General features: G+C 37.5%; 1 non-coding gene across 1 annotated transcript; it reads left to right on the top strand.

Annotated features, from left to right (window-relative positions):
- The first annotated feature begins 1,567 nt into the window (after positions 1-1,567).
- LOC115277121 lies at positions 1,568-1,672 on the top strand. The gene has a single exon (XR_003902229.1). It is a non-coding gene; the product is annotated as a U6 spliceosomal RNA (small nuclear RNA).
- The last annotated feature ends 14,722 nt before the right edge of the window (positions 1,673-16,394 follow it).

Genomic DNA, 16,394 nt, shown 5'->3' with positions numbered 1-16,394 from the left:
AGTTGGTATAAACTGAGTAAATTAAGAGAACAAGTAGAATAGGGTAGGTCGCTCTGAAGAAATATCAATTATTCATTTTAGGAATCATGCTTCTTTTTTTTTTTTCTTTTTTGGTCTGCATTTCCATAAGGGGAAAAATGTGGATGTTTGCAAGGAGGGGAGAGCAGACTAGAAGAGTCTGAGGCAAAGATTTTTAATTTTGTCAGGGTTTATTTTGTGTATGGAAGTTGAATGGTTTAGGGGTTTAGACTGTGCCAGATGAATCAGGAAAATCTGTGACAAGATATATAGTTAGGAGAACACACCACTGGAAGACAGAGAAACATTCCTATCTATTTCACTAAGAATTATTCATTAGTTCAGTAAATATTTATTGTTGAGAGGCACTTTGGGACTGGGAACATGGCAATGAACATGAAAGACAGAGTCCTGCTTTCACAGAGCTCACAGTTATTCAGGGAAAATGTGTAGGTGCCAACTCTTTGTCCTAGACTAGTCCCTCACACAAATATATCCAAGTTTATCACACATGTATGTGGGGAAGAGAAATGACATTCAGTGAGCAGCCTCCATGTGCCAAAAATGTGCTTGCACTTAATATTTATTGTGAGGAAGTCTGATGACTCTACAGGGAAACTGAGAACTCAGAAAGCAATATGTCTTCCCAAAGTCACAGGTATTATGAAGACATTGCCTATTAATATTGGCTTGGAAATGAATCCTCAAGAAGCTTATGTTCAAAGAGAAAGGACACACTATGTAAATATATCTATCAATCATACAATACTTAATGTAACTTGTTATATAAATAAAATTCAGTGGAAATTCAAGGAGGAAGACATTGCTGCCCACAAGGATAGTCACAGGAAGAATCATGGAGGAGGTAGTAATTAGGGTCACTGTTGATGAATGAGTTTTACTTCAACAAGCCAAGATAGGAAGAGGGCTTATGGAGACACTGATTTCTTTGAGTCTTTTCATGATCAGGGTAATTTCTCTCATAGGACAGTCTGAAATTTGTGGTTATCAGTCTAGTCTGCTGTCGTAGTCAGAATCATGGTCCTGAAAGATGTTCCTGTCTTAATCCTCCAAATGCTTCCTGTTACACATATGTTGCGTGTTGAGAGGGAATTATGAATACAGTGGAAATTAAGGCTGCTAATCAGCTGACCACAAGGTAAAAAGATTACCCCAGATATTGAAGTGGGCCCACTCTAATCACTGGGGTCCTTAAATGGGGGAAGTAGGAGTCAGATGAGTCACAATGGTGAATGTGTAATGGTAACATGAGAAAGACTTGATGGCCACTGCTGGCTTTGAAAATGGAAGAATGCCACAGCCAAAGAGTGTGGACAGCCTTTAGAAGCTGGAAAATAAGAAAATATCTTTTCCCTTACCGTCTCCAGATATCAACACAATCCTGACACTTTGAATTTAGCCTAGTGAGACTCTTTTCAGACTTGTAACCTTCAGAATGAGATTAAACAATTCACATTTTAGGCCACTAGATTGTGGTAATTTGTTATAGCAACAATAGAAAAGTAATACATCAATAGAGGAGGCTTGTGTTCACTTCAGCTGCACATATACTAAAATTAGAACGATACAGAGAAGATTAGCATGGCCCCTGCGCAAGGATGACACGCACATTCATGAAGTGTTCCATATTATTGACCTAGCAATAGCACTGTTAGGGATTTACCCAAGGGATACAGAAGTGCTGATGCATAGAGGCACATGTACCCCAATGTTCATAGCAGCACTATCAACAATAGCCAAAACATGGAAAGAGCCTAAATGTCCATCACCTGATGAATGGATCAAGAAGATGTGGTATATATATATATATATACACACACAATGGAGTACTATATGGCAATGAGAAAGAATGAAATATGGCCATTTGTAGCAAAGTGGGTGGACCTCGAGGGTGTCATGCTAAGCGAAATAAGTCAGGTGGAGAAGGACAGATGCCATATGTTTGCACTCATAGGTCTAACAGGAGAACAGGAGAAACCTAATGGAGGACCAGGGGGAGGGGAAGAGGGAAAGAGAGTTGGGGAGAGAGAGGGACGCAAAACTTGAGAAACTATTGAATACTGAGGGTTGAAGGGGAAGGGGGAGCGTGGAAAAGAGGTGGTGGTGATGGAGGAGGGCACTTGTGGGGAAGAGCCCTGGGTGTTAGATGGAAACCAATTTGACAATAAACTATTTTTAAAAATAGAGGAGGCTTATTTACTTCTTGGTCTGATTAATTTCTATCAGTTTATAAAATCTAGATGCAGGTCTTTTCTAATTCCACTTTTTTTGGTCTTAATGAAATTACATATTGCAAACAGCAGACCCTTACGTTCCATTTATTTATATATATATATAGTATTCTGGTTGTTCCTTCATTCCACAAATATTTCCTTAGATTTTCTGAGATAAGATCATGAATAAAATAGATGGAGTTCCTTTATCTCTGAATTTTACATAATGAAGAAAAGGGTGGGGCTTCGACTTTAACCAGGTGAATGGGCCTGTCATTTGTTGTGCCAGGGAATACAGGAGCAAAAAGGAGGTAGAGAACAGAGTATTATTAGTTTAATTCTATTTGTGTTGAATATGAGCTTCAGGGAGGCTATTGTAGATGCAGGTCTGTAAGTCAAAAGTGAGAAATGGGCTAGAAATACAAATCACCTTCGTTATTTCACAGCATCCATCCCAACTGCATTTTTAGTGCATGTTGGGCCAACAGAATGGTGCTATACATGGCACCTGATGATCCCTCTATGATTTCCTAAAGACAGTTGACACAAGCTGCGTCCATGATTCCTGGTTCTTGGAGCCTCACTGGCCAGGATGAGCATTATTGGTGGGAAGAGCCAAGGTGATATACAAAATGATTACTTTGCTTTATCTCAGCATGGTGCTGAGCATGCTAGGTGCTCAGGGTCCATTCACGTGCCACGTGTCCAAGTGTGCTGATTAAACCATATGCTCATCGATCTCGAGGGGCTCTGTTCTGCTGTGGCACCGGCTCAGCTGGGTAAACAGGTTTTATTGCTGCTTAGTGCCTTGCAATGGCCCCTCCCTATTACTCTTAATCCACTCTCAGTAATCATTGGTTTCAGGAATAGACTTCAATTCCAACCTAGATTATGTTTTCTTTCTGCTCCAGAAGAATATACAACTTCCACTGTCAATATGCACTTAAATGACAAATTTGACCAAAAACTTCCCAGTATTCCAGAAGGCTCAAGAATTGCACTGTGTGTCTATCTGAACATCTTTTCCCTTCTAAACTATTTGGTCAAGCAGGGCCAAATTACAAAATCGGTCATATATCTGTACACAGATATGAAAATATATATTTAGGGAATGAAAAATTCTAAGAACTCAAGTCTTGAAAAATGAAAATTGAGCTTGGTACACCATTACAATTATTGCTAGCTATTTTTGCTTGTTTGTGTATTTGTTTTCCTTTTTATATGGTGATTGTAGGATTAATTCACAGACAAGCTGCTACTCACAAACTAAAATTGAGAAGAGAGTTTAGAGGAGTCAAATCACACACAGCAAAACACACTAAAACCTTTTAATTAATTAGAACAACACTGCAAAGATTGAGAATGAGCTACTGGGTATCTCCTATTCCCTGAGGCAACTTCTAAATTATCCAATTTTATTTTCTTACCGTAACTACTAAACTATTTTTTCACCATCATTCCTATTGTTACTATGAGTCAAATAATTTCAGAAGTTGGAGACACTAGTTAAATCCTATCATTTTCTTCTTGGGGTTACTGATATCCTAAAAGGGCAAGTAATTTGCCCAAGTTTTCATGATAAGCAGGATCACTGAATCCACATCATCTAAATCCCCATACTGGCTCTTGGCTTTCAACACCATTGTAGACTAGGTACTCAGAGGGACCCTCCTGCTTTAGGGAGAAAAAAAAAAGGATTATAGAAAGGACAAAATTAGGGCACAACATTAGCATCTTTAAAGGTAGGGAACATTTTCACAAACACCCTGCTCCCTCAGACATACATATCTATAAGTTGGTGGAAGCGGGGACAAATGGGGCTATGGGATAAGTGGCAGGTGCCTGAAGGTAGATGTCCAGAGAACTCCTGTATTAGGATTACCGAATCCTGGGCCAACAGAGTGATAGAAACCGGACTCTCTGGCTCTGTATTAACCATGGCCCTCAGTAGAACAAATGTCCCAAGTTAAGGCAACACACAGGGTTGAAGATTCATACCTCCATCTGAAAAGTGATTTTTAATATGGCACACAAGCAGTGACCTAATCCTGTGGCAGTAGAGACAGGCTGTTTATAACACCCATTGCTGCGGGTCTGACGCCAATCACAAGTGAGGACATTTCTAGGTCAGGATGAACTTTAGCTCAAGGGAAAGTACTACTATATGAGAGAGGACCTTTCTTTCTGTATACCAAAGAATCACTCTCTTGTGAAGAGGAGAGAGCTAATGATAATTATTCCTAGTCATTGTCGCAGCCTGTCTTGTTATAGTGCTTCACTTCTACAAGTTTCTGACATGTGCTAATGAAGATGAGGCTACAGGCTTGATGGACATAGGGGTGAATTCATTTCAGTCCTGCCACCAATACTGTCACTGAGTCCTCCTGATCACAGGGGTCACAGATATGAGAAGTGTTGCTGACTCTGGTTAACCCATCACTCCTAGAGTAATGCTCCATATCTCCAGAGTTAGCAAGAGAGAATTCGGCATCAACATAGATGGGTCCATTTGTTTTAACCTTGCCTAAACATCATCCCAAATGCCAGCCTTTAAGTTCCATGAGGACACAGATGAAGTCTTTCTCATTCATTACTGTATGCTACATGGTTAGCTAAGAGCTGGGCAATCCTTTACCTTTACCTCTGAACAAATGAGTTATTTTAATCAATTGTACAAAATATTTGATGTAGTGTCCTGGAGGCAGTCCTGGCATTGGGATAACAAGGGCCAGGCTCTGTTTGCAGCCCTTCCATTAAAGGTTGTGGTTTGTGGAAGGTGTTTGACCTTGCAGGATCTTATCACCTGTTTCTTTTTTAAAATAGGGCTTGGAAACATAGTTCAGCCAATTGTTTTAAGAGTTTATGAACTGTAAAGAAAGTTCTCTGTAGATATTATATGCCATCATAGGTTTATCACTTGATGCAGAAATATACACAAGGAAAGAAATAAAGGAAAAAATGACATTTATTACCTAACAATAATATACTGAGCATTTTTACATATGCTTCACTATTTTTACCAGTAGCATTACAAAAGAGATGCTAGTATCTCTAATTATCAAGAGGAAAACATAAGGTTTAGGTGGAGATTGTATTTTACCTGGTTCTAAATGAGCATAATGATTTCCTTCTGTCCACTACATCCTGCAGTCTCCTGGCACATGTGAAAGAATAGAGAACAATAATATATCAAAATAGAATTAATTGCTTAATTGTGTAGTACCAAATATAATATTGGAGTTTGGGAAAGTGGGAGAAGAGTGATGCCAGAAAATGCTTTATAGACAAAGTTGGGTTTTAACAAGGCTGTGGAGGATGGGTGGAATTTCTTCATCTGATTAAAAAGAGAAGGCTGGATTTACTTTTAACATACGTGAAGTGATCAGCGTTCATGAAGGAATAGAGACAGTCATAAGCACTAGGGGAAATCCCATTTGCAGACCTGGGTCCCATTTGCAGACCTCAGTATATAAGAATAAAGGAAATAGAGTTTGATGATTTTTATTCACCCAGATTATACAGAAAAATATCGAGCCCTTTGTACACCAACTGTGATTACTTATCCAAGTACCCTGATCTTGACCTTGAATAGGGAGGGGCTAAAAGTAAAGGTCAAAACTTGTCATTGAAGAAGCTGGTGATAGCATAGTGTACCTTGAACTTCCTCACAACCCGTCCTCCAAATGAATCATAGATATATTGGTGGGAGCGAAGAAAAAAGATGCTGAAAATTCCAAGAGTTTGAGCTATTTTATACAGATATTAAATAAAAATGTTTCCCCAGATTCCTAGACAATCTGAGATATTCAGGAAATATAAAACTGAGTTGTATTTTATGCAATTACCAGTTGCAGCTGTTGATGTACTTAAATTCATGGACATTGCTATTATTACAGTAGTTGATTGTCTGAACCTTCTGTTTACCCTTTAATTGAAACTTGCATTTTAGTAATTTTCAATTCTGGTTCTACAGCACAATTACTCATAGAAAATTTAAAAAACAATAACAACAACTATATAGACCATGGTTCCATCCCCTGGAATTCTGATTTAATAGATTTAGTGACTCATGGATTCTGGAGTTTGAAAATTCTGCCCTGATGATCTGCATGGGAAACCAGTGTTGACATCCACTAGTAGAGATAATCCAAATGTTCCTTTTCTGTTCTAGGATACCATACTGCATTGAGTAGATTTTATATTTTAAAGACAGTGTCAAAGTGGTTTTCATATAGTCAGTCCTCATAACAGTGTGTATAACTTCTAACCTAATACAGACTAATCAATTTTCTGCTAAGAAAGCACATTAAGAAAAGACACAGTCTTGCCTCAGTTAATGTATCTATATGGCAAAAATGGCAAGGCTTATGATTCTTGCTATCTCAGCATTCTACCCTGGATCCTGACTAGGCTCCAGATGATTTCAATGAAGTAAATGGAACTTCTTGGAAATAACACCAATCACAATATTCCATAGAAATGAAGAGACTCAAGACCTAGGAATCCTTATCTCCTTGGTGGTGGTTTTGAGGAAAACTTCTTACCCTAGCTTTTAAAATTAATTTTGTATGTAAATTGATTTTATAAGAATACATCTGTGATCAAAGATTTAACCACAAAAACGCAAGACTTGCTTTTTAGTCAACACTGCCAAAATATATTTCCACTAATTTATAGGAATAATCAATGCTTCTATAATAGCAACAAATTTCAACGCCTGGGAGTAATTATAAAGACAGAAATCCTAATTCTAAGTTATGTTCTCAGAAGTGCATTTTCCTTTCTGTATATAGTATATTTCAAAGACCTATCAAAACAGATCAGTGTATGGACTTGGAAAACTTAAACACACGCACATAATCATGCAAGCATGTGCAGGTGCACACATACACTCACAACATACAGTCTTTCAATCTTGGATTAAAAAAAACAGTTGAGGTCAAGTCTTCATGCTCTCTGCTTATGGTACCTTGGTTAACCTATGACATTGCTTGGATATAGTTCACACTTGGATTTACATCTCTAGAGCTCAGCTGGTTTAAACCATTGTACCTTGATGGAAATTTGTTTAATTTTCTTCTTTCAAGGTGCTGAATTTCTAATATTCAATTGTTCAGCATTATAATCAATGTTTCAAGCTATTTGTAGGCACTAAATTCTGACCATTGTCAAGCAAGAGTAATAAAGCAAGGTAAAGATAAAAATGAGAACATTTTCAGGGGGGAAAACAGATATATCCATATCACATGGGTTTAATTTATCCAGGCTTTTATAGTTTGCAAAACATCTTCTTATTTCAGTTTTGCAATATACCTGGAAAGTCTATGGATACTAACATTCTCCATGCCTTTCCATATGATTTCAAGTATTATATAGTTCTTTGGAGTAGTAAAATTAACAACCGAGAAAAATTCATTAATTGCATTTACAAAAATCTACTGACTACTTACCATGTGTCAGTTGTTGCATTGGGCTCTGTAATAAAGATATTTTTCTTAATGTTTTGGAAACTCTTGAGAAACATGTATAACACCCCAAAATATAGAGAACTTTTTAAATGGTTTTTATCATGAAATAGGAAGTGTCCTTTGGGGTGCTGGATTACACATTGAAATTCACTTCTCTTCTTGTCTTTTCAATTGACTTTTTGCTCACACAAATAAGAAGGTACCTCCGACTCAGGACAGAGACAATGCATGAGACCAAATATTCTCTTTAAGCAGAAAGGTTAGTGGATATTAAGCCAGGGCCAGCTATAAGATTAGCTAGAAGACAGGATTGTCAATACGTATGATTTGTTGTGCTTGAAACATCTCCACCAATCCATGCCCTGCTAAACTATTTTTCACCTTAACATTGAAAATGTGTCTAATATCCTGATATTAATCACTAGGTAGTTAAAGTGTTTCTGGATGGATGGTAGATTAAAGACCATCTAACCTAGCTCATTGATTTTACAAATGGGGGAAATTGAGACCTAGAGAAAGGAAATGGCTTACCCAAGATCATGAACTATTTGGTTGTGAGATCAAACTACAGCATAGTTCAGTTAACTTCCAGTCTATTATAAATATCTGTTCATGACTCCCCAACTTTATACCTATTGCTTTTGTATAACTGCTTCACACTAATAAAGAAAAATGGCCTTACACATTTTCTAGGTTTATAATCCCATAGTTCATCACAGAATCTGTATTTTAACAAATTATCACAAGTGATAATGCACCTGTCCTCATCCACAACCAATGATGGGAAATCCCAGCTCTATTTTCCTTTATCAAATACCAGGTGTCACAATTTCCTTATGAAGTTATTTTTTTCTATTATAAATGTTTCACTCCATACCATAATATGCCATATATACCATAATATGACCACTCTATTGTGTCGTTATTAGGGCTCAAGACAGCTTAGAATGTTTGTGTTAGATACCCAACATTTCTGGGGCGCCTGGGTGGCTCAGTCGGTTTAAGCCTCCGGCTTCGGCTCAGGTCAGATCTCAGGTTCGTGGGTTCGAGCCCCGCATCAGGCTCTGTGCTAACAGCTAGCTCAGAGCCTGGAGCCTGCTTCCAGTTCTGTGTCTCCTTCTCTCTCTGCCCCTCCCGCTCTCATGCTCTGTCTCTCTCTGTATCAAAAATAAATAAAACATTAAAAAAATAAATAAATAAAACATTAAAAAAAAAGATACCCAACATTTCTTAAAAAGACTATAAGTAGAAAAGGCAAGTGGCAGCCCTAGAAACACAAGATCATGGAAATTAAATCAAGATGGCATTTTATAAATATTTTAGTTCAATCCTTTCTTTGACATGTGTCTCAGAGGAAATAAGAGACTTCTTCAAGATCACATAGTGATATTGTCAGATGTTGTATTTGCCTGCTAGAACTGCCATAACAAAATACCACAGACTGGGAAGCTTAAGCAATAGACATTTATTTTCTCACAGTTGTGGAGGCTTGAAGTCCATAATCAAGATGCTGGTAAATTCCATTCCTGGCAACTGATCTCTTCCTGGCTATGTCTTCACTTGGCTTTTCCTTGGTGTGTACACATGGAGAGAAAGAGCTCTCTCTGTGTCCACTCTTATAAAGACACAAATGCTATCAGATCAGGGCTCTATATTTATGACCTCATTAATCTTACTTTCTTAGAGGACTTATTTCCAAATACAGCCCTCTGGGAGTTACAGCTTCAATATATGAATTTTAGGGAGATACAAACATTCAATTCATAAAATATGTAAATGCCAGTTTTCATATTGATATTTAAAAGAAAAATATATAACATCTAGGAAATGGGAAACATGTAATACAAGTGCTTTCTATATGGTATATTTCACATTTGTGTCTGCATTTCAGTGTGAGTTTGAGGTATGTTCTATGTTAAACCTACTTTAGAATTTTTTTTTTAGAGAAAGAGAGAGTACAAACGGGGAAGGGAGCAGAGAAGGAGAGAGAGAGAATCTTCAGCGCTTCTATGCTCAGCATGCAGCCCAACACTGGCTTTGATCCCACAAACCTGGGAACAAGAGTTAGACACTCAACTGACTGAGCCCCCAGGTGCCCCTAGAAGATTCTTATATACTAAGAATAAAGGTGAATGGTAGAAAGGAGAGTAGACATAGAGGAGGATGACAACATTTACACCAAGTTGCATAAGCCTATTGTTAGCATCTCTTCACTATTCTGCTTTCAGATTATACCACATCAGTGGCTTGAAATCAGCCATGGTGGGAGTATTTACAACATGGAAATTGGCAAATATGAGAAATCAGGGCCCATTTCACCCCATGCCTATTCCAGTTAGTTGTTAAATACTTACCAGCACATTGCTTAACAGATTTGGTCAATAATTTGGGAATGCATGTGGGGATAAGTCAAAGCTTATGGTGGGATCTTTGATCAAAGAATAGACATTCTGATGTATATCATGCACGTGCTGGGGTATAGCATAAGACAAATATGGTGCTGACGAGTAGTGGGAAAAATTCTCACCTTTGTTAGATTTGAATTCTACCAAATGGGATGAATTATCTACTCTTCAGATTAGTCCTGACTTTTTATGTGCATAGACTTCTGAGAAGTTATTGAATAGTGATTAAGAAAAAAAAGCTTCAGAATTTGGAAGAAAATTAATATAAGTGAAGGCTATGTGATTTAATAGCAGTGTGGTCTTGGGAAAGTCATTAGCTCCTATGTTCTTGTCTATGCATGGAGTCGGTTCATTACTTCCTGATACCATTGTTGTGAAGGGTAATTAGATCAAGTTGTAACATGCATAGCACACTTCCTGGAATCTAAATAGTTGATTCATGTTACCATGAATTACCACTATTAATTACTACTACTAATATTACTAATGTACTTCCTTGCTTTACCAGGTGCAAGACAGGATTTGGGAAACCTTAGAGCAGGAAAGTTACATCCCCTCCTGGCTCCGTGGAGTAAATATTCTTTTTATTACAAAGCACCCAAATTGATGTTCTCTGCTACCAGGTTGGCACCTTTCCTATGCCAACGAACTTGAAGTTACAAAATCCAAACTTATAAGAGCTTATATCTGAGCAGAGAATTAACGACGATTAAACAGGTTTCATTGTGAACGCCTAGGTAGAAACCAGTCTCTCCAATTGATTTCTTCTGACAGCTGGCCATGGTCTGGAGACTAAATGAGAATTTCTGGGGAGGGAGACAAGGATGATTTTTGAAGATGGCAAAATATGAAACATTTAAAACCTGTTTAAGAAGATGAGGTGTTTAAGAAGATGACTTCTGCAGGCAAAAATCTATGCATGTCACATTTTAAAGTGGAAGTGGATAAATCCTTAGGGATACACTTAGATGGGTAAGAAGGGAATGACATAGGTCAAGAACTAAGCTTTGGAGCCACATAGGTCTGAATGTAGGTCCCAGATATGTTGTTTTCTACATACTTGAACCTAAGACAGGGTATAGATTCCTCATCTGTAATATCAGGATATTAATGTGCCTTCCTCAAAGGGATTTTGTAAGGATTAAATAATACAATCTATTGGGAACCATAGATTATGGAGTCTGCAACATAGTACAAGCTTGATAAATTGAATTTATTAAGTTTATTATTACAAATATTATCATTTTCTCTTTCTCCTCTTCTGTTTTCTTCCTGTCCTCTCTTCCTCCTTCTTTTTCTCACCATGGTTGACATTATCCACACCACCATCATTACCATCATCACCTAACGTATGTGGAGCCCTTACTATGTACTGGATATGTTTCCCATTTAATACTTATTATAATCCTATAATTTAGATATCCCATTAACATTATTTTACCCCTTAATAAATGGAGACATAATAATAATAAATGGATACCTAGAGAAGTAAAGTAACTAGCATAAGGCTACATAATCAGTTAGTGGTAGAACTGAATTTTATTTTATTTTATTTATTTTATTTTTATTTTGAGAGAGAGAGAAAGATAGCAGGAGAGAGGGGCAGAGGAAGAGAGACAGAGAATCTTAAGCAGGCTTCACGCTCAGCATGGAGCCTGACATGGGCTCCATCCCATGACCCTGGGATCATGACATGAGCTGAAATCAAGAGTTGGATGCTCAACTGATTGAGCCACCCTGATGCCCTGAACTGAATTTTAAATCTAAAATCTAAATCCTAATATTCTTTCTTAGAATCATTGCCTTTAAGAATCTAGTCTTAATTTTGCCTTCTGACTATTTGGGTGATGAAGACAATCATCACTAAGGTTCTAATAACTTTTTTTTAAATTGTGACTATGTGATAGCCTAAAAATGATGCTGACAATTCAAGATTGGGTTTATCGATTCACAGATACTTAGAGATTATGATATAGCATAGATATGCTAGCCACTAATCTTGATGAGGAGGATAAAGTAGTGAAAATACAGAGAAGGCCTGAGTTACCATGGAGCTCACATTCTAGTGGGAGGAAACAAACAATTAACTAACAAGGAGGTTGGAAAGTACTTTTCTATAAATGGCCAAACTGTAAGTATTGTATGGTTTGTGGGCCATATGATCTCTCATGCAACTACTTAACATTATCATTGTAGTGCAAAAACAGTCAGACAGTACTTAAAGAGATGTTTGGGTTCCAGTAAAATTTTATTTACAAACACAGGTGACTGGCCAGGTTTGGCTTTCAGGCTGTAGTTTGCTGACTCCTGGATGAACACATAAATAAATACATAAAGCACAACAGTATTAGTTAGTGGTAAGTACTAAGTAAATATTTATTTGGGTAATGTAGCAGACATGCGTTGATGGTATCTTCTTCAGAGTCTAAGGATTGGGGGGACATTTTGGATATTTAAGCTGAGATTTTAGTAAAATGAGGGAAACAGACATGAAAATCAGAAGGAAGAACATATAGGGGGAAAAGCAGAATCTAGAAAAGAAATTTCTAGATTCTACTAAGGAAAGAGGAGAGTGAAACACATAAGGTTGGAAAGATGATAGTGGATATATAATGAAGGAATTTAACTAGGTTAGGAAATTATAATTTGGGGGTGCCTGGGTGGCTCAGTCAGTTAAGATTTTGAGTTTGGCTTAGGTTGTGATCTCATGGTTCATGGGTTCAAGCCCTGTATTGGGTTCTGTGCTGACAGCCTGGAGTCTGCTTCAGATTCTGTGTCTCCTTCTCTCTCTGCCCCTCCCCTGCTCGTGCTCTCTCAAAAGTGAATAAACATCAAATTTTTTTTTTAAAAGAAATTATAATTTTTTATAAACTAATTGAGAAATCAAACACAGGTATTAGGCAAGAAAGTGACATAATTTGCTTTGCATTAAAAATATTACTTTAGGGGATTCTAGGAAGATGGCAGCTGTGACATAGTCTTTTATTCCCTCTTAATCACCACCTAAAACAAAGAAACTGGATAGCAAAGTAAAACAAAACTCACCAGATTATATTTACAACAAAACTAGTCAACAAGATATGTCCAGCCTTAACTATAAGCCAATTGCCAGCATCCATAGGACCTACATGATATCAACATTTGAGTGGCAGAAAACAGAGAGAAACAACAGAGAATAAAAACTTGAAATAGTCAACAGATACTCATTAGAAACACAGCAGGACATTTTGGTGACAGAAGGAAGGGATTTGGGCCAGGGGAAGACAGGGGTTATGGAAAGGAGTACCAGAAGTTGAGCAGGTAATCTTCATTGAACTATTCACTAGCATTCCCTTCCAGGACAGTGTCCACACTTATGAAAAAATGTAGAGAATGACATCAAAATGGTGCAGGACAATAGAGATGAAGGATCATTGTCAGATATAAGTTGGAGAGGAGAACAAGCCAAAAGATCATGGATAGTAAGCCACCGTATTTTTGAACATTGAATGAAACAGCAGTTGAAAGAGCTTAGAAATAATTAGAAAAAACACCCTCAATCAAGGTCCCATTTAAAAGTTCAGGAAAATTGGGGTGCCTGGGTGGCTCAGTCGGTTGAGCATCCAACTTTTGATTTAGGCTCAGGTTATAATCCTAGGGTCATGGAGTTGAGCCCTGTGTTGTGCTTTGTGCTGAGGATGAAGCCACTTTGGGATTCTCTCCCTCTCTGTCTGCCTTTATCTCTCTCCCCTTCTGCCCCATACCCACCTCAAATTAAAAAAAATTTTTTTAAATAAGGTTTAAGAAAACTAACTTTATATGTAAATAAAACCCATAAAAGCATTGAGGTAAAATTACCCATACCAAATTATTTATAAGACAGAACAGAGTAAAGGGCAGTATCATCTCTTTGGTCCTTCCAACCCTCCCAGAAAAACATGTGCACAAAACATAGTAAAACCATAAACTAACTCATAGCAAGGTAAAATAAATTCATAAATCATGCAGGAATTCAATCATCAGGAAAAGTCATAATTAGAAGAAAACCCAAACATGAGTTTATAAAACTAAGGGGGAAAATTAAAAGAAAAATAAAGACATAATTGGATCTATAAAATCTTAACCAGAAGAAACACAGAAAATACATAAACATGAGCAACAATGATTTAAGAGAAGTAGAGGAAAGGAGAAAGAAAGAAATGAAGAATTTTTTTAAATGAGAAAAACTGGTAGGCATTGAAGGTAAACAATGATTTATTACACAATAAAAGGTCATGAAAGATTTTAAAAAAACAATAAATAATGAACATTGTGATTCTAGAAAACTTTCTTGAAATAAAAAGACTCAAAATTATGTATTTTAAAAGTATGTTACAGGGCGCCTGGGTGGCTCAGTCGGTTAAGCCTCCGACTTCAGCTCAGGTCCGATCTCACAGTTCATGGGTTCGAGCCCCATGTCAGGCTCTGTGCTGACAGCTAGCTCAGAGCCTGGAGCCTGCTTCCGGTTCTGTGTCTCCTTCTCTCTCTGCCACTCCCCTACTCCCCCTCTCATGCTCTGTCTCTCTCTGTATCAAAAATAAATAAAACATTTAAAAATAAATAAATAAAAGTATGTTACATACTTGACAATCATGACCCAGGAAGACAATACCAAGACATTAGTCTTGTAAAATCAATAGACTCTAAATAAGAAAAATCATCAGGACATCTAAACAGAGATTATCAGATGACATAGAGAAAGAAAATTCATCTTCAAACTTTTCAACAGCAATACTTTATGCCAGAATAAAATGCAGGCATATATTTAATATTTAGAAATGGAAAAAGTGAGCTGAGAATTGCTATCCAGCAAAATTGACTCTCATATGTAAAGAGTGCGAACTCTTATTAACATTCAAGAGCCAATAAAAGTTTGTTCTGTTGAAGCTCTTCCTAAGGAATCTCCGGAGAATAAACTTCCAGCAATCAAAATAACTAGAAACGCATTGACACAAGAACTAGTGTAGAGCATTAAACATATAGTTACTTGTAGATTTAAAAGTAAATGAATTTTCAGGGCATTTGGGTGCCTCTGTTAGTTGAGCATCTTGATTTTGGCTCAGGTCATGATCTTGTGGTTCCTGAGTCCTACATGGAGTTCTCTGCTGTCAGCATGGAGCCTACTTCAGATCCTCTTTCCTCCGCCCTCCTCTCTGCACCTCCCCTGCTAGTGTTCTTACTCTCAAAAATAAGCAGTTTTAAAAATGAGTGAATGAAGAGTCACGTGGGTGGCTCAGTCAGTTGAGCATCCAACTTTGGCTCAGGTCATGATCTCACGGGTCATGGGTTTGAGCCCCTCATCGGGCTCTGTGCTAGCAGCTCAGAGCCTGGAGCCTGCTTCGGATTCTGTGTGTCCCTCTCTCTCTGCCCTCCCCTGCTCGTGATCTGTCTCTCTCTGTCTCTCAAACATAAATAAATGTTAGAAAAAAATGAATGAATGAAGTTTGGAACAATGGAATATAGTGTGCAGTAGATAAGCTATATGTCTGAACTAAATGTTCAATGAGAGTAAACAATAACATTTGAGAGGGGAGATAGAGAAAACAACTTTTATAAAAACTACTTTTAGTGGTGAAAGGATTAGTATTTTTTTCTAAGAACATTATACAGATAATGGGGATAAAGTGAATAAAAATACACAAACTATTTTATTATTTCATGAATCCTTAATGGCCAAGACTTTTGCTGTGGAAGAGTGGTATTGCAGATGTTAAATAGAAGTTCAGGTTTGAAATGGGCACCTGGCTAACTCAGTCAGTAGAGCATTTGACTCAATCTCAGGGTTGTGAGTTTGAGCCCCATGTTGGGTGTAGAGATTATTTAAAACAAAATCTTATAAATAAATAAATAAAAGCAGTGGTACATGTCTGGCTTGGTCAGTAGAGCATGTGACTCTTGATCTCGCGATTGTGAGTTTAAGCCTCATATTAGTTGTAAAGCTTACATTAAAAAAATAAATAATAGTGGGGTGCCCTGGGTGGCTCAGTCAGTTAAGCATCCAACTTTAGCTCCAGTCATGATCTCACAGTTTGTGGGTTTGAGCCCCGCATAGGGCTCTATGCTGACAGCTCGGAGCCTGGAACCTGCTTCAGATTTTCTCTCTGTATCTGCTCCTCCCCTGCTTGCCATCTCTCTCGCTCTCTCTCGCTCTCTCTCTCTCTCTCTCTCACTCTCTCGCTCTCTCTCTCTCTCTCTCACGTACACACAGACGCACAAACATTAAAAAATTAAAGATAATAGTAATAATAATA

The sequence above is a fragment of the Suricata suricatta genome, chromosome 13 (assembly GCF_006229205.1).
Source record: "Suricata suricatta isolate VVHF042 chromosome 13, meerkat_22Aug2017_6uvM2_HiC, whole genome shotgun sequence".
Taxonomy (NCBI): domain Eukaryota; kingdom Metazoa; phylum Chordata; class Mammalia; order Carnivora; family Herpestidae; genus Suricata; species Suricata suricatta.
The sequence above is the reverse complement of the archived record's forward strand: the minus strand, read 5'-3'. Positions and strand labels throughout refer to the sequence as shown.